The sequence below is a fragment of the Chiloscyllium plagiosum genome, unplaced genomic scaffold (genome assembly GCF_037043375.1).
Source record: "Chiloscyllium plagiosum isolate Xiang-an unplaced genomic scaffold, Cpla_swu_hap1 HiC_scaffold_50, whole genome shotgun sequence".
NCBI classification, from domain to species: domain Eukaryota; kingdom Metazoa; phylum Chordata; class Chondrichthyes; order Orectolobiformes; family Hemiscylliidae; genus Chiloscyllium; species Chiloscyllium plagiosum.
Window position 1 is genome coordinate 840,355 of NW_028270188.1, and position 20,010 is coordinate 860,364.

Here is a 20,010-nt window from a genome sequence, read left to right on the forward strand (position 1 = left end):
ATTTTTTTGAAATGGTCCCTGCACTTCGCAACACCCGCACTCCCCACAACCTTCCACAAATGGTGCAGGAATATTAGTATTGGCAGAGTATATGACCATGCCGTACATGGCAATGTCAACGCATCCTGGATTTAGTGGCTCCTATTCTGGCACTTACAACGGATTTATAGCTCCAGCAGCAGACTTGTATACTTGCTGCCTTTGAGAGACCAGGGGCCTGACAAGGCCGACCAGGCAGTATACTGGTGATCAGTCAATAAACACTGCAGCCCGGGCCCATGATGTTGTAAAGGCCAACATCACATTCGTTCCATGTTCACTGTTAGACTCGGAGATGGTCTTCATCAATGTCACGTTGTCAAGTCCAATGAGGTTCTCAAATGGTGATAGCGTCTGAATAAGCATAATAGTACTATTCGTGTCAAGTTGCAAAATAGTGTTAGAGGGCGCTTCCCGTTTAAGGACTTTATAATTTTCAGGAAATATGTTATTACACGGTTATATATTAATTGAAGGATGGTATAAATTTCAGGCTCTGTCCTCGAAGCAGGGTCGTTACAGATTCTGAAAATATGTTGCTGGAAAAGCACAGCCGGTCAGGCAGCATCCAACCTGCTGCACTTTTCCAGCAACACATTTTCAGCTCTGATCTCCAGCATCTGCAGTCCTCACTTTCTACTCGATACATATTCTCTACGTTTCAGCACCTGTCTCTGGTTTAGGGTCGTTGTCATTTTCACAGTCAACATTTGTGTAAGTTGTACTTTAATTGAAAAGCTTGCATTATCTTTTGGCTTTGTATCAATTTTAAAGCCCGTATTAATTCTGAGTCTGGATCAGTTTCAGCGTCTGTAGGATTTTTACAGGATCCACATTATTTTCTGTACCTGCATCAGTTTCAGGGACGCATTCCTTTCAGGACTGTCGGAGTATCAGAATCTACATTTGGAAGCGTATAGGATTTAATATGTGCATTAGTTTCAGAGTCTGTATCAGATACAACGTCTAAATGTGAATCAGGGACCATGTCAGTTTCACGATTTGTTCTCTATACAAGGCCTGACTTGCTTTTAGAGTGTTTACAGGGTTTACATCACTTTCAAGTTTTGTATTAGTTTCTGTTTTAGGTTGTGCATTAGTTTCAAGACCTGTGCCACTTACGTTGTAAGTTTCAGTTGTTATTCGATTCAGTAATGTATCAAGTTCAGCTAATTTAATTGTGTCAGGATCAGTAATATATTTATATCTGTATCAGTTTCAAGTTTTGGATTCGATCAGGCTGTTCCTTAATTTCAGGAACCGTATGACTTTCAGGTTCCCTTATCGGGAAAGGACCTGCATTACGTTCAAGGCATATATCCACCTCATCGTATGTATCAATTCGACTGGCTGATTTCGATTCATCTGTATTAGTTTCATGCTAGGTAACGTGCTGCCAATTAAGCTCCACTCCTCGAACCACTCCACACGAAAGTGTAACGTAATCCTTCATATCCTCTCCGTTTGTTACACAGCAAGTTTTAATTTAAATATGCTCACAGTTTTTCGAGACTTTATATTTTCAATGTTACTCAATGCAGTGCAGTCAGTATTTTTGGCTTTGCGTTCTGTTCACGATTACCACAAACCTGCATGTTCTGAAAAAATCAGACACAAGAGCAGCTCTTTCATTCTCTGCTCTTTTATTTGCGTTTGTTGCTGAATGTGTTTTCTGCAATCCTTTATTCATTAATACCATATCAATTCACAATTGTTCTCATTCTATCAATATTCCCTGACCAAACTAAATTCCAATATTGACTGAGCAAGTGTGTCTTTAAATCCTGAGCTCCCCAATCAAAGAAGATTACCCCTCTTACCTATCTTTACTTTCAGAGTGTTTATTGCTTTCAGTGTTTCAGTTTTAGGGTCTGCATCACGTTCATGAAATGCAAGTTTCCAAGATTTTCCTTACATTTACGTTTTGTATTATTTTCTCTTTTAGGGCCTGTCCTAGTTTCAATACCTGTGTCACTGACTCTGCAAGTTGCGCAATACCTATTGAACTCAGGAGTTGCATTACTTTGAACAACTGCATAGGTTTCAGAATCAGTAACAATATCAAGCAGAGAAGTTCCAAATTCTCTATTAGATTAAAAAGCTGCATTAGTTTCATGGAATAGATTAATTTCAATGCGGACATCAATTTCACTGTCTGATAGACCTTTACTATCCGCAGGAGTTTCCTGTTCTGGATAGTTTCGCCGTCTCTGTTAGAATTGTGGAGATTTATAGTTTCGGAGTGTGTATCAGTACTAGGGTCACCACAAGTTAGGAACTGCGCTTTTAATTTAGCCTCGGTCCTCTATGCACTCAACACCCGAACTGAAATTTAAAATTCCATTAATTATTCGTTGGTGACACAGTGAGTTTTGATAAATAAAATGACCGCTTCACAAGACATTTTATTCCCAGTATTATTCAGTGCACACCAATCAGTGTGTTGGTTTGTGCATTTTGCTCAGGAGTTCCACAATTTCACATGTTCTGAACAAGTAATCTTCGAGCTCTTTCGCTTTCTCTTCTTTTACTTACACTTGTGCGTATTACGTTTTGTAAACTCCCTCAGTTCAGAATTCCATGTCAATTGAAAATTGTTCTCGAATTCTCAATATTCTGCCATGATAAATAAAAAGGCAAAACCCAAACTGTACACAGCAATCACATGGTTAAATCCTGAGCTTCGAGATCAAGGAAGGTCAACTTTCTTCTTTTTTGCCTTTTTACTTAAAATCTTTTCGGCTAATTTCTACACTTCAAAACAAAGAAGAAATACGGAGCCTGCGACGATTGTAACATGTCTTCTGACTATTTGAATACGTTCTTTTGAAGTCTGTGCTCTGCTATCTCTTCCCACTTCCAAACAACGCCTGTCCCTCAAACGGAGCAACTTTAGATTTGAATAAAAATAACAGCATCTCATTTGTTACACAATGGCCCGGAGGGGCTACTTATTTGCATGTTTCTCCGAGCTCTATCTCTCTGCAGCTTCGAATTTGCACGAGTGCGACTCATTCCGACTTTCAGTCGTGTTGCCTGTCAAAAATTCAATAACGTGGATAGTGATGGAAGCATTGTACCTGATCTTGACTGTGATGGTTACACAGGCATGTGTACCCGGATGGGCCCCAGCTACGCCTGCCTCTTTGTTGGCCAGATCGAACAGTCCCGCTTCAGCTCTTGGACAAGCACGGCACCTCAACGTTTCCAACGTTAAATCGATGACTTGAAGTTGCAGCGTCCTGCACACAGTCTGAACTGGAGCATTTCATCGATTTCACCTACATCTCCCTCAGCACCCTCAAATTCTCGGAAACCTCCTACCAATTTCCTGACTTCACCATTCACATCACTGGCGAGAGAATTCAAACGGACATCTACTGCAGACTACCTGAACATTTCCTCCTTCCACCCCGTATCCTGCAAGAACTGCATCCCATTCTCCTAATTGCACCGCCTCCGCTGCTTCCGCTTGGACGAGGTGCAATTCCACTCGGAATCATCCCAGCAGTCAACCTATTTTGAACATCGTGCTATTGCTCACTCCATCATTCGTCCAGCCGTTCTCCGCACCGATTCTATTCCCGTTCGACCACTCTGAATGCACGCACTCCCTACGTAATAAGGTGAGAGTCCCCCTTGTCGTCCTATCACTCCACCAGTCTTTGCATGCAACGCATCATCCTCGAACACTTCCACGAACCCCAAATGAACCTCACCAACAAGAACATGTCCCGACCCCTGTCATATTTCCGCAAGGCCTGTTCCCTCTGTCGTGCCTCCGTTAACGGCACCCCCGCCACTGTGCCTTCACCTGCAACCAGAAAAATGCTTAAAATAAAAGTATAAAACCAACAGCAGGTTCATCCAGGACCCAAAACCTACTTTCCAGGTGGAGACAAACGTTCATCTGGCTCTCTCCCAATATAGATTAATGCATCTGGAGCTCCCAGCGTGATCTCAACACTGGAGAGACAGAAGCAAAATTAGTGAATGGCTCACCAAGCATCGCAGCAGAGTTCACAGGGGAGTATCAGACCTCATGGTTACCCCCCATTTCAATTCCCCAAAACCACTCCATTTCTGACATGACTTTGGCTTCCTCCATTGCCAAAAACAAACCAAAGCGACTGTTGGAGTTAAAAAAAAACGCTTTATCTTCAGCTTCAGCACTCTATAGACCGGAGGACTCTACTTTGAGTTCTTCAATTTCAAATGACTTCGCTCGCCATCGTCCACTCTCTGCCCTGTCCCTCGCACTTCCTGACAATTGTCCCTGCCAACTATTGTATTAATTCATCCCATTGACCAACCAGGTCGCAACCTCCAACATTCTTGCCCTCTCCCCAAATCACCACTCTGACCCTGCCTATTCCTTCATTTGCTGCTCTTCCAAACCCACACCCAGTCCTGATGAATGGTCACACCCGAAACATCGATGTCTCCACCTCTGTGGCTGCCTGGCTTGCTGTGTTCTTCCAGATTCCTGCCTGTCTACTTTGGATTCCTGAATTTGCAGAGTTTTGTTTTTCTTCTCTTGACTGCGAGAACCAAACATTCGACCCAGAAATGAGGAGGGAGAAATTTAATTGAATACACTGTCCCTCAGACTAGAAACTTGGACGAATATCACTGAAACATACGCTCAGTCAGATGCTTTTGGTACTGAAGTAAAATGCCAGCAATGTTACATTCTTGAGACAGACCCAACAGAGTTGAAAGAATAGACAAATTCAGACAGAAGGAAGGTGTCTGTGAATCTTCAACGTGGATTCTCTACAGTTAAAAAGTCTAAGGTCATCAGGTGAACGGAAATGTATCTGAGCTATCTAATTGCCATCAATTGCCGACACCTTCATACATCTGTCTCAATGGTAGTTCAGTTAGGATCAATGTCCTTGCTCCGACCGTGTGTGTTATTTGTAATCAAGTTCTACCCAAATGAAGAAAAGTTGAGAAGTAAGGCTAAGGATGATGAAACGATTGTTGTGTCGCTAAACAATGAGAAGGTTAATTTGAGATCACAAGAGGACGCAGACAACGGGTCAGAATGTCTGTTCCATGGCAAATAAAACTCAAGCCGAGCAAGCGTGACATGATGCACCTGGGCAGACAAACAAGGAAAGGGATTGCATGACGAATAGAAGACCTGTGGAAAGTATGCCCACCCATCCAAGGTGTCCACGGGCAGGTAGGAAAGTGGTGAAGCAGGCATATAGGACAATTGTGATTAACAATTTTAAAATTATGAGGGACATAGACAGATTTGACACGATTAAAGATTTCCTTTGGCATAGAGATCAATGACGAAAGCGTCCAAATTTATAAAACGAGTAGAAGGTTACAAGGCAATCGCAGAACACTTTTTTTTAAAAAAAAGCAGATGCTGATCGGAATCCAGAACTCTCTGTCGCTAATTCTGGACGAGACAGGCTACCTAGGAACACTGAACACAAAGTAAATGTGTACTTATAATGCAAATGCATGCAAGACAATGTGCCAAATGCTGGACATTCGGCCAGAATAATTTGATGGTTGATGTTTATCAGCTTCGATTCAATAAGCCGAAAGGTCACCTGCTGTTTTCTTCACATCTCTGAAGTTTTGACACTTTAATCCCAAATACTGACTGACAAATCAATTTTCCTGCAGGTTTAACCTTACAGGATAGAATATCCACCACATATCGCCTCAGTGAGAGAATCCAGTCTGTATAAATGTTGAGTTTATATTTTTTGCACGGAGACTAATTGTGTCCTGTTGAAGTTGGAATAACGAACTAAAGAAAAAAATATCTAAATGGTCATTGCAGAATGAGATTGCTGATTGAAAGGCAACTTATGTGATCGAGACTTTGAAATCGAGAATGCAATAGCTGTTGAAACATACTTAATTTCCCCAATTACTTTAAAATTTAAACAAGAAGCCAAACTCAGATTAATGCTACTTATGTAAAAATCTCTGTTAACGTTATGGTCTTAATTACAGTCGGAATATGCATTAACGTCGGCTTTTTTGTTAAAATCAGAATATCTAACAGTTTCAGAACGTTCCGTTGTGCGACAATTTCTGTAAGTATCCAAATTTCTGTTTGAATCAGTGCCTCTGTGGTCTGAGCCTCGATGGGCGTCAGTATGTGAATTCAATGTTATGTATACTATTGTGGCTAGACTCTGTAGCAGCTTCAGCATTTTGTTGGCTGTACCTTATTATTCTTCAGTCAAATTCTGAGTCTTATCAGTGACTACTGAAAGAAAATGCCAGGCAACAGTTTTTGCAGTTGTCTAATTACTGTGCCACTTGATCTTCCAGTAACAGCAACGTGAAGTTCCGCAAGGTTAATTTCATGGTGCACAAATGCTTTAGCTTTGAATGTTTGTTGGCCATTGTGGGCGCATGGTTTAACTTAGACCTGATTCTCCCGGTTCGAAGTCTAAGAGCCAAATGTCTTTTTGCCGGAATGCAGATACTTAGTCAATGTCAAAAAACAGTGTTATAATTTACTCTTTTCACAATCTCTTGTCACAAACCGATTTGCTGATATCCACTTTTTATGAAACTCTATCCCGTTCCGTTCTTTTCTGCTTCACCTACATCCCCATGCTCATATGAGTCTTCACATATTCTCTTTGGATTTGTAAAGTTCATTTCACTAGAACTCGGTTCCGACATCTTTTTTCTCTCCTTGGAGCCCGGCTGCAAACCTATGGATATGATTGGACTGGACACTGATCCCAGCATGGTTCCAGTTGCTTTTAATTGATGCTTGGGATGTGGGTTTTCCAATTGACCAGCATTCATTGGCCGTCCCTAGCTGCACCTGAACTAAGTGAATTTCTAGGCCATTTCAGAAGGTAGTTGAGAGGGAACTACATTCCTGCGAATCTGGAGACATATGGGCAGACGAGCTGCCTATAACATATTTACTTTCTTAAAGGATATTAGTTAGTCAGGTGTGTATCTGAGAATGTAGCATTAGTGTCTGGATTAATCATCTAGTAAGAACAACATCAGGCCATCACCTGCCCCACTCATAGCTCACTCAACCCTAAGTACTGATGACAGCGCACCATGATTCAAACCCTTTCCTCCGAACAATTATTTGATCCTGATACCTGCACGCACTCTGGTGATATCACTCGGATAGTCTTCACTGTGTATGTCGAAATGCTGCCACTGACTGCATCTTTTGTAGTTACTCCAGATCCAGAGCCAATACAATTGTACACTTCAGAGCTATGAGGCAGCACAGGCCACATTTAAAGACTGGGAATGTCCAGATCTCGGTGGGACACAATGCCATTCTACATCTGTCCTAGTCATTGCACCAGCCTATTTTGAGTTTGTCTCCTGTGGGCATTCAGGAATTTCCTGAAGCAGCAGTATTCCTAACTACTGTCACGTCCATCATCACATTGAAGATAGTTTAGCAGCCACAGAGAAAAGGGCAGGGAGATGTGGAGTCTTCAATAAATCCTGCAGCGTGATATGATCGCTCACAGATAACAGAACACAGAGCATTTAAAGGACTGGTTAATTCAGCCCTCAAGACATGACATAGATATCGTGCTGAAGGGTGAACACAGAGCGTAAACATCCCAGGCTGAAATGCTACCCTCTTGTAAAAGGATTGTTCTACAGTTTGTGATACTGATCCTTCCTGAGACAGCATAGGAAGCTCACGGTTATCAATCCAGGCATGTGCTGTCTTAGTGTGGATCAAGAAAGAGAGGTAAATAAATGCTTCCATTTAGAATGTGGTAGAAAACATTAGATCTTGCTGCTCTCTATTCCATCTTCAGGACTCTCTGTGTTCATGTCACAGAGTCACACAGCAAGGAAAAAGACCTTTCGCTCCACCTCATCTGCTCCAACTCCCTGGACAATCCCTCTCTCTTTAACATCCTATCCCCACAGTCCCTCCGTATATATGAAACGTACTCCAATGCTATTTGTACTCCCTGGCTCTGTAAATTACTCCAGTCTCAAAAACATGCACAACCTCAAAAACCTTATACTTCAGTCACTACTATAATCGCTATTTCTCTACATTTTTCCAATATGTCGAGGCCACTGTTTCTCTGCTACATCCTCCAGCCCGCACCAACCTGCCCACGTGTGCCCTTGCAGAAGTCCCTCGAGAACATGGTATCACTGAAACGTTCTCCAGGCGCTATAGCTGTCTGCTGTCCTACAGAATTGTGATTTCCTCGAATTCCAGGAGCTGCAATTACTGTTTTATATGCTGTTGCATTATTTTGGAAATTTGGGGAAAAGAAGTCAAAACACCAGCAGTTTTAAACAGGAGAAGAACAGACAAAGGAAGCATATGCAGAGGTCAGTGCAGGAGAGAGAGTGAGAAGGAGATAGAAAGAAACTGACACCACAATGAACCTGCACAGATACTGCCTTTGCTGTTTGAATTCATTTATCGCTGGACATCGCAGTGCATCTGGGAAAATTAAGAAACAGTGAAAGTTTCAACTGATCTTGTCGGAACAGTTTGGGCGAAGTTTACAGCACAAAATCAGATAAGTTAATTGTTTTAACTGGCCGACAGAAAGCTTGCTGAAGTGAGTAGAGTTGATTCTTTCTTAATTATATCTTTTTTATATATGTTTCTTGATTAAACTTAAAATAAAAGCCATAACTATTAATTTAACCTGGGGCATTTGTAGATGAATAAGATGGTGTTATTTTTTGGGTCAGTAAACTGTGAAGGATCAAAAGTGTTCTTTAGTTGTGTGATATGTACTTCTTGTGAGACGTGGGAGTGTAAAGAGAGTTTAAGGTTTACTGCGGATTATATCTCCAATAAATGTTGTTGGTTGCGAATCTTATCAGATCTAATGGATCGGTTAGAGAGACAGTTAGAAACAATGAGGAATGTGCAACAGCAACAGTATGTGATGCATGGCAATTATACGAAGTGTGTGGGGGTAAGTCCCAGATACAGTCACATAAATGGGTTAACTCCAGAAAAGGTAAGAGAGGTAGGCACCTCGTGTGGGAGCCTACTGTGGCTATATGCATTCCAAACTAGCATGCTGCTTTTTGTAAAACATACGAGGTGATAGATTCTCATGCCAGCGTAGCAGGAACAGCCAAGTTCCTGTTATTGACTATGGCTCTAATGCAACGAAAAGTACGTCGTGTTCCAGGAGATCAATTGTGTTGGGGGATTCTCTAGCCTTAGGTACTTACAGACGTTTCTTTGGTTAGCAGCGAAAAACTGGAAGGTGTTAGCTTCCCTGGTGCCAGGAGCAAGGATGTTTCAGAGAGAGTGCAGAATGATCTCACGGGGAAGAGGGTACAGCAAGAGGTAATTGTCCATATTGGAACTAACGACATATGAAGGAAAGAGGTTGAGATTCTGAAGGGTGATTACAGACAGTTAGGCAGGAATTTAAAAAGGAGGTCCTCGAGATTAGTAATATCTGGATTACTCCCGGTGCTGCGAGCTAATGAGGGCAGATTAGGAGGATACAGCAGATGAGTGTATTGCTGAGGAGCTGCTGCACGGGAGGAAGATTCACATGTTTCGATCATTGGAATCTCTTTTGGGGTAGAAGTAATCTGTAGAAGAAGGGTGGATTGCCCCTAAATTGGAAGGAGCGAATATATTGGCAGGGATATTTGCTGGAGCTGAATGGGAGATTTTAAACTAGTAAGGTGGGCAGAGGAGCGGTGGGACCCAGGGAGCTAGTGAGGAAATAGATCGAGCCTTCAGAAATGAGATAATAAGAATCCAGAGAAAGGACAAGCCATTAGTTAAAGGAAATGCTGGATGACTAAGAAATTGATGTTTTGGTTCAGAAAAAGAAGGAAACATATGTAAGGCATCATCTGGATAGATCGTGTGAATCCTTCGAAGACTATAAAGGCAGTAAGAGGTTGCTTCAGAGGGAAATAAGGAGGGGAAAAGGGGACATGAGATGACTTCGGCCAATATAATTGAGGAGAATGCAATACGTTTTTACAAATACATTAAGGACAAAATGATAACTAGGGAGAGAATATCAAACATCTGGCAAGCGGCCTTGGTGTGGAGCCACAGAAAATGGGGGAGATACGAAACGCATATTTTGCATCAGTATTTACTGTGGAACAGGAGATGGAAGATATAGAAAGTAGGGAAATAAATGATGACACCTTGCAACATGCCCATATTACAGACGAGGAAGTGCTGAATGTCTTGAAACGCATAAAGTTTGATAAATCCCCAGGGCCAGATCAGGTATAGACTACAACTCTGTGTGAAGCTAGTGAAGTGATTGATAGGCCTCTTGCTGAGATATTTTTATCATCGATAGTCACAGGTGAGGTGCCAGTGGACTGGAGGTTGGCTAACGTGGTGCCACTGTTGAATAAGGGTGGCCGGGACAAGCCACGGATTTATAGACCATTAACCCTGACGTCGGCGGTGAGAGGTTGTTGCAGCGAATCCTGAGGGACAGGATGTACATGTAATTGGAAAGGCAAGGACTGATGAGGGATCGTCAACATGGCTTTGTGTGTGGGAAGTCATGCCTCACAAACTTGATTGAGCATTTTGAAGAAGTAGCAAAGAAGATTGATGAGGACAGAGCGATAGATGTGATCGATATGGACTCTAGTAAGGCGTTCAACAAGGTTCTTCATGGGAGACTGGTTAGCAAGGTTTGATCTCACGGAATACAGGGAAATCTAACGATTTGGATGCAGAGCTGGCTCAAAGGTAGAAGACAGAGGGTGGTGGTGGAGGGTTTCCTTCAGTCTGGTGGCCTGTGACCAGTGGAATGCCACAAGGATCGTTGCTGGGTCCTCGACGTTTTGTCATTTACATAAAGGAATTGGAAGTGAGCATGTATGTATAGTTAGTACGTTTGCAGATTACATCACATTTGGAGGTATAGTGGACAGCGAAGATGGTTACCTCAGATTAAAACAGGATCTTGATCAGATGGTCCAATAGGGTGACAAGTGGCAGATGGAGTTTAATTCAGAAAAATATGAGACGCTGCATTTTGGAAAGACAAATCTTAGCAGGATTTATACATTTAATGGTAAGGTGTTCGTGAGCTTTGCTGAACAAAGAGAACTTGGAGTGCAGGTTCATAGCTCCTTGGTCGTGCAGTCTCAGGTAGATAGGATAATGATAAAGGCGTTTGGTATGCTTTCTTTTATTGGTTAATGTATTGAGTACAGGAGTTGGGAGGTCATGCTATGGCTGTAGAGGGCATTGATCAGGCAAATGGTGGAATATTGCGTGCAATTCTGGTCTATTTCTGATGGGAAAGATGTTGTGAAACTTGAAAAGGTTCAGAAAAGATTTCCAAGTACGTTGCGAGGGTTGGAGGATTTGCACAAGAGGGGGAGGCTGAAAAATATGGGTCTGTTTTTCCTGAAGTGTCAGAGGCTGATGGGTGACCTTATAGAGATTTACAAAATCATGCCGGACATAGATAGGATAAATAGGCAAGGTCTTTTTCTTGCGCTTTGGAAGTCCAAAACGTAGAGGGCTTAGGGTTCGGGTGAGAGGGAAATTATATAAAAGAGACCTAAGACGCAACCTTTTCACGCAGAGGGTGGCACATGTATGGAATGAGCTGCCCGAGGAAGTGGTGGAGGCTGGTAAAATTGAAGCATTTAAAAGGTATTTGAATGAGTATGTGAATAGAAAGTGTTTGGAGGAATATGGGCCGGGTGCTGGCAGGTGGGGCTAGATTGGTTTGGGATATCTGGTCGACATGGACGCGTTGGACAGACGGGTCTGTTTCTATGACGTACATCTATATGGCTCTATAACTACACGACCTCTCTAACCATCTCCCATTCCTACCGACTTCTCTATCTGTATAAACTCATCTCATCCCTTTCCCAGCCACAACGACACTCCACATTTCTGTTTGATCCTCCATGCCCTGTAGCTCACCCAAAACCTCAAAGGTTCTCTCCTTGTGAACGTTTGCATCTCTCCCTTTGCCCCTCAAGGTATTCCTCTGTCCATAAACAGTTGCAAACCATTCAAACTTCCCTATCTCCGTAAACTCCTACAGCCCCAATATCCCTGCTTATTTATGTTGCCTCTTCTAGTTCTGAAACTCTCTCAAAGTGTGAAGACTCGACAATGATCCCATCTGTGTAAAGCTTTCTGTAGCCTGCAGCACTCCAGACCTGAAGCACCCACTCCAATGCCTTTGACTCTCCCGTTTCAGTTCCGACAAACTCACAATTTACTTAACATCCTCCGTGTGCTATCACTAATCCTGTTAATGTCAGCACCTACAGTATCCTCATCCATCTGCTCACCTCTATAACCTTCTCCAGCTTTTATACCTCGATTTGTGTAAACCTCATGAGCCCCTAACGATTCATTCCGCAGGAAACTCCTCCAGTTTTTGCAATGCTCCATATCAGTGTAATTTTCTCCAGCCGCAATTGCTGTTGCTGTGTCGATCAGCTCTGCCAGACTCTCCCACCTTCCGCTCTGTGCAACCTTCAGAATGTAAACATCCGATGTCAGCAAATTCAATCATTAACTGCAAATTCCATATTCCTGATAGTCCCTCAATACTATACAGCCCTCCACATCTCTGAAATTCTTCAATCCATAAACTATTCCATGTCTGTGTAAAGGTCACCCATCCGAAACAACAGGGCCTCACTGCCGTTTTGATCAGCTGCAATCCCTTCAGATATCCCTGTATCCTCCCTAACACCATTGGAACAGCTTCTTTCATGTTACAATTCTTCTCCCTCATGTCAGTCGCCACCTTTGTGATATTCTTCAGTCACTGCGATTCTCGTGTACTCACTCCAGACCTTCCAATCTGTCTGACTGATGTCAGGCTATTTATCCCTTTCAGCATTTTACTACCTGTTGCGATCTCCAACCCTCCAACCCACCCTGTCTCTGCAACCTCCACAACTACTATAGCTCACGGTGTATTAATATTTGGCAACATCTGCAAAAGTCTCGATTTCCATAACTCCACCCTCCAACAGCACTTCGCATCCGGCAAGACTGATAGCAATGCAGCAGACATGACTTCACAGCCCTCACGAACAGTCTGAATTCCTGCAGTCCAACAACCCTCAGACTCTCAGGCTCCTCCAATCCGCACACCTCTTCCTGGCTGTGTGAACTGATTCAGTCTTTTGGAAACTCACTACCACAGTAAATACCTGCAACTCCACCAACCACCCCATCTTTGTAATCTCCAGCCTCGACAACCCACTCTATCTCTGCAACTCTAACGACAATCACTCTCTATGAACTATCCAATCCGTCCAATCCTCCCTGTCTCTAATTCCTGAAATTCCGCTTACCATCCCTGCCTGTGAGCTCTTCAGTCCTTACAAATTTCGCTATCTCTTCACCTCTAAATACCACCCCATCTGTGTAATGTCCAGTAACTTTAAAACTCTATTTCTTTGTACGTCCTTGAGAACTGCGAACCCTGTACCTCTACGTGACGTATATCATCCTCGCAACTTATGTCATCTCCGTCCACCAACAGTCATCTCAAAAAAACCCGATCTTCCCCCGCTCTCTACAATCCATCTATTCTATGTAACTTTCTCTAATGGCTTCAGTCCCTTTATCTCCGATTATAGATCCTTGTTCTGACGAACAATTGTCGTATCACCGATCCTGTAAGAAGACATGGATCTTCGGTGTATCAGTAAACTTGCCTCATCTTCTAAGTTCTAATGACTTCAAGTTCAATTTTTCCACGTCTTCAATTCAATATCAAGGCATTGAGAATCAGTCTGGTGAGTTTTTTTTTCTCTGCTGCCTTCAAAACAATCATATTTTCCCGCTAGTAAGATGACCAATCCTGTTGACAGTATTTCGGTTTGGGCAGACTGGAGCCCTCTCAATTATTACAAACGTTCCCAATTTTATTCTCCTTTCCATTTGTAATCAATGTCAGCATTCCAGTTACCATCTTTATGACCGTCTTTCTGAGATTTATTCACATGGTTTTGAAGTTACTTTATGGTGTGTCTTTGGCAGTTGATCGGAAACCAAGAGGTGACAGTAAAAATCAAGAACATGTCGGAATGAGTCATACGTGATACGCCAGAAACAAAAATGCACACTAATAAACCAATGAAATAAGCAAAAACCATAAGATCATAATTGTTTCAACAAAGCAGTGTGGTGGCTGGGGGGGTTAGTACTGCTTACTCACAACGTCAAGGACGCGGGGTCGATTGTCTGAGTACATTCTCCCCATGTCTGCGTGGGTCTCCTCTTAGTGTTCTCTTTTCTCGCCACAGGTAGATGATTTGGCGAAGGGGATGGAACTTTGCTAAATTACCCATAATGTTCAGGATATCTGTGCGTGGACACATTCGTCGGTGAAATATACAGTAATAGCGTGAGGGAATGGGTCTGTGTGGTATGCTCTACGGACAGTCAGTAAGGACCTGATTCTGTGATGCTATGGTCAGATATTGGAGTAGGTCATTTGGACCATCGAGTCAACTCCGCCATTCGATTATTGTTAAACTTTTTTCTCAATATCATTTCTCACTCGCTCTGTCTAAATTTTGATCTCCTAATCGTCAACAGTCCATCTATCTCTGAGATAAATACATTGAATTAATCAGCATTTAGTTGCTAGCTGGTATTGTTGAATGCGGATTGGTAATTGTCTACCTGTTTGTTTCGCTACCTTGAAAAAAATCTCGGAACGGACAGACAGAATTCTCTGACCACTGGAACTCATGAAAGCCCATTAACCGACAGACACCCTCAGGCAAAAGCACAACAGGTAAAAAAAAATCCTATAACGATCATGTGTGAGAAACTCAGAACATACAAGATTCCATGGAAAGATATCATATAATACTACATGGGACAAACAGGGAGACACCTCGTCATCCGAGTCCACCACTAAACACCAGGACAAGCTGTCCCTCGTCGCCATTTGCACAGATGACAGGGACCACAAATTCGACTAGGGAAACACAACGATCATAGGACAAGATAAACAGGGACAGCGAGAGAAGGTCTAGATGCCTGGCACTAACCCACAGTTCTATCAACGAACACATTGACCTGGACACAATATCAGCCATTACAGTAAACAATCGGAACCAGACAGTGGAAGGAGCAGTAACGTAAGCAAATAAAATCCAGAACACACAGGACAGGAGCGCTTCACAGATGGCTCCTAAGTACAGCAGATGTTACCGAGACTGGGATGAAACTTCCCAGCTCAGCAAACATAACCACAAACATGTCAACTAGCTCCCGTGCCACAATATTTGCCCAAACCATGAACAGAGAAAGAATTTGGAATTTGCCTGATTGTTTCTGTGTTTCAAGATGGATAAAAAAAGCATTTGAGATGCAAACACATTAGCCCATGATCGAGCCTGGTATCTGGTTGTTTCGGCTACGGGGCTCAGTATCTCCACAGGCTGAGGAGAGAGTCTATGATCTTCCTGGTCAGATTTGGAGCACAGTTCTAGGATAGATGAGAGCAGCTGATCATGCCCCGGCAAGAGAGAGAGCCTGGGATCTTACAGATCTCCATGTGGGTGTGTTTTCCAGACTGGATGTGCGAAGCTGCAAATATCTAATTTACTGGTGCTTGTTCAGTTGTGAATGTATTTACGAGTCATTTCATTCTGAAATGAAACTGTTACACAGGCAGGAATGAATGCAGCAACAACTCCAAGATATGAACTCCAGACCAGTGTTTTGCTTAACAGAGCTTCTGATCAGAATATTTTTTTCACTCCCTGAAATGTTACATTTGAAAAGCTAAGTTATTTCAGCTGATTAGAATTGAATGTGCATCAATGACCATAATCTGTAAATATAGACAGTTCACATTTCCAGTCAGATTGTGGGATACATCTACACGCTTCATGTACCTGTTTGCCCTCCCACTGCCTCCCATTTTATATCTTCTGTAGATAAATACAGGGAACAAAGTCACACGGCATATTGTCCCGGTATCATGTTAATTAAGCGTTTCTGTTTAAAATGTTCTTATTCACAGAATATTCATGTGGCTGGTCCAGCTCCTTTTTCACTTCAAACAAAACGTAAAATCCTTGTCGCTGTAATCCCCTTCAGCCCAGACAACAAGCCCTATCCTGTAATATCCTCAAGCCTTAACGCACATTCATATCTCTCTCAGCTCCGCTGGACCCTACCGCCATCCCCATCTCTTGCACTTGCTGCGATCATTCAATTCCTTCCTAATTTTTCAATAATGTAAACGAATTGATAGCTTTAACAGGAGAAACCAGGTCAACTGTAGCTGTAATTTTGGAGATGTGTCTGCAGTGTGACCAAGACTGAGCACTGAATACTCAAGGGTTTTCACCATTTATGCAGGAAGGACAAATGGTCCAACACAGTGAAGTAGTATAGCATAAAAAGGATGGGATCAGTATTGTTTTGATGTTAATCAATTTACACACTGCTCCGCTCTGCACTCTCCGCTCTGCCCTGCATATTGATGCAAACGGATATTGGCAACATTTGAAAAATCAGAATATAGCAAATACAGAGGAAATCATCCTGAACACTGCCTGCATTGGACAAAACATACTGCCGTTTTCAAACCCTGGTTGTGCCACCCTCGAGACTACTGGAGTTCTGTGCAGATTTCGGCACCTTTTTAATATGATTTGAGAGTTTCTGCCTCTACTTCGCATCCATGCGTTACTTCCATGTCATTACTATACACTGGGCGAAATAACAACTTGCCTCACCACATCTCCAACATTTCAATCAATTACATGAAACGTTTGCCGCTGGTAACTGAGTCCTCCAACATTAATAATGTATTCACTCCCTCTCTACCCCGGCACCTGACAACATGTACACCCCAATTAAAACACCTCTCAGCAACTTCCAATCAAATCTTTCCATGTAACTGCACTTTCAATTTTGCAGGGTAATGAATCTCCTCTGTACATTCTCCGGTCCAATTTCATTCTTCCACGTGATGGGGTGACCAGATATGCACACAATACACAAGCTGTGACTGAACTCGTTATTTATATGGCTCCAGCATAAGCGTCCTGCGCTTATATTCGGACATTAGCAGATATATGTAACGAGATTATTGGTGTGTCCGACTACCATCAGGCATCTGAGCACACTGAACGTAATTTCATTTATTTTGCATTTCTCTCGGCTGTTGATGTCACCAAATGCCTTGCCTTGCATTTTTCTGCGTTTCATGCTACATTCACCTGTACCCTGTAGATTCTGCTTTTAAAATATATGTCATGTGATCTATTGTTAAATCCAAGAAAGTCACATTAAGTTACAAGTTACTGCCTTAATCCATCTGAGTCAGATTAATTACAAACGATCTTCGTTGAACAAATAAAGATACACTGTACTGGAATCCCCGAAACCTCCTCACTGACTGTTTTCCTGTGTCTCAGAATTGCAGCCTCAATCAATTCAGTAACTTGCTGTTCCATATTAAACAAAGCTCCGGTGTTTGCCATTCTCAGTTCCTCCAGCACCATCCCTGTATCCATTAAAGAAACGATAATGATGGACTGTTATCTGAGACTCCCGTTAACTCACTGTGCAGGGAAACCTGACTGACTCGGAGCAATTATATCAAGCTTCCTGGCTTTGTGGCTGTGCTAAATCACAAGGCAATACAGCAGTTGGATGAGCATGGTGGCTGTGGCTAATTGGAAATAATGCTAAAAGCAGAGTAAGACAAGGCAAAAATTCCGTGAGCATTCAAGTGAGTGTGCAGATTACAGGTGTAATCCAGGAGCCTGGTGTATATGCCTTAGCACAGTGTTCTTTCAGCAGCATTACAAAAGAGTTGTCAGTGAACCCTGAGCTGCAGCATTGAAGTACCGAAGCGTAATCTCAATGGGTCGGAGCTGTGCTGCGATGGCATGGCGAGGCTACCGTATGACAGATGCCAGCATTGGTGAGTGTAGAGAACAAGCCGCTTCTATCTGTGCAGTATCCCCCGAGACATTGGTGTCCAAGATAGAAGTCTGCAGGAGCGATGGGCGAGATGGAGTCACCAGTTACCAGCTCTGACTTTCAAGTTAAATTCTCAATATTGAGTTTCCTCACAGTGGGAGGGATGATTTCAAGCTACAAATTGATGAGGAGATATCTACATTCATGCGTCTGTTGATAATCAGTAATGAATCAGTCAGCAGCTGACCACTATCTTGCTGACATCCTGTCAGAAAGAACAGTACAGCACAAGGACTGGCCATGCGGCCCACCAAGATGTCAACTGACATATGATGCCTTCCGGAACGTATAAAAAGACCTATCATTTTATTCCTTTTTACTGCTGTTGTTGTCAAGACATCTCTTCGCCATTGCTATTGTATCTTCTTCTACAACCTCCATTATCAGTGCATTTCAGGCTCTTTCACATTCTGTCTGGAACAGAAAAAAAAACTTACTTCTCATATATCCGTCAAACTTTCCCACTTTTACGTACAAACTATGCCCCCGAGTAATTGTCAAATTTAATCTGAACAACGTCTCCCACTGTCTATTCTATCCATACCTCTCAGGGTTTTGTGAACCTCCAGCAGGTGGCCCTTAGCCACTGATATCCAATTGAGAACAAGCCAATTTTGTTCAGTTTCTCCCAGGACGAATATCCTCCCAATTACAGAACATCTTAGTAAACGCTTTTTTAAAAACCTTCTCCAACACCTCTACATCCTTTTGCTGATCTTGTTACCAGTATTCTACATAATATCCCAAAACTAGCCGTAATAAACTCCCATCCAGCTGCAACATGACATTCCAATTTTGATATTCTATGGTATGACTGATGTATGCAAGCATGTGATAGATCTTCTTAACCACACTGTTCATTTGTGTTGCCACATTCAGGGAAATGTGGACCTGCATGCCCAGATCCCTTCGGATGTTGAAGGTACTTAGGGTTCTTTCATTTACTGTATTAGGTTATCCTGCAGCAGACCTTCTAAACTGCATCACGACGCAGTTGTCCAGGTTAAATTCTATTTGCATTTTCCGAAACAAGTCTCCAGCCTATTTAGATCCTATTACATTCTCTGCCAATCATCTTCACAATCCACAAATCCGCAATCTATTTAAACGTTTACAGTTAGAAAAAAACACCCTTACATCACTCCACCGTCTTCTTTGATCTAACAGTTCTGGATCCACTTTACCAACGGACCGCTGATTCAATTTTAATTTGCTTTATGTATGAGCCTGCCATAGGAATCGTATCAATGGACTTGAAAAGTCCATATGGCGAACATCCAGCTCTATGCCCTCATTAATTACCTTTGTCACTTTCGCAAAATATACAATGTATTTTGTGAGGCACGATCTTCCCCAGACAAGCCATGTTGCCTTTCGCGAGTCAGTCAATGCTTTTCGCAATGTGAGTCAGTCCTATCTCCATGAATCTTCAATAATGTTCCTAACACTGACGCAAGTCTCATGACCTGAAATTTATTCGCTTAACCCTTTTGCCCTTCTTCAACTAAGGAAAGAAGATTAGCTATTCTCCAGTTCTTTGCAACATTTCCTGTCACTGAAGAGCATATAAACAGTGCACACAAGGCCCCAGCAATTCACTCGCTTGCTTACCGCAGTATCCTTCAATTTATTGCGTCACATTCTGGAGACTTGACTACTTCAATGCTTTTTTCGAAACGGACAGCATATCCGTTTTTAAATGTCGAAAGGCTCTGGAATGTCAGCACATCCTTCTCTAGACTTACCATCCAACCTGTCCTTCTTCCTTTTTGAAAACCGGTGCAAAGTACTTCACCTTCTTTCTCCACGCATTCATTTCCTCATTTATCCATCAGACGGTTTGCACATTCCTTGGCTACCCTCTTAAGCCCGATAAACCGGTTTAGGATTTTCCTTAATCCTGTTTGCCAAAGATATATTATGTTGCCTTTTCGCCCTCCTAACCCCTTGTTTACGTATTTTCTATTTTTATTTCTGTTTTTGAGGCCTTC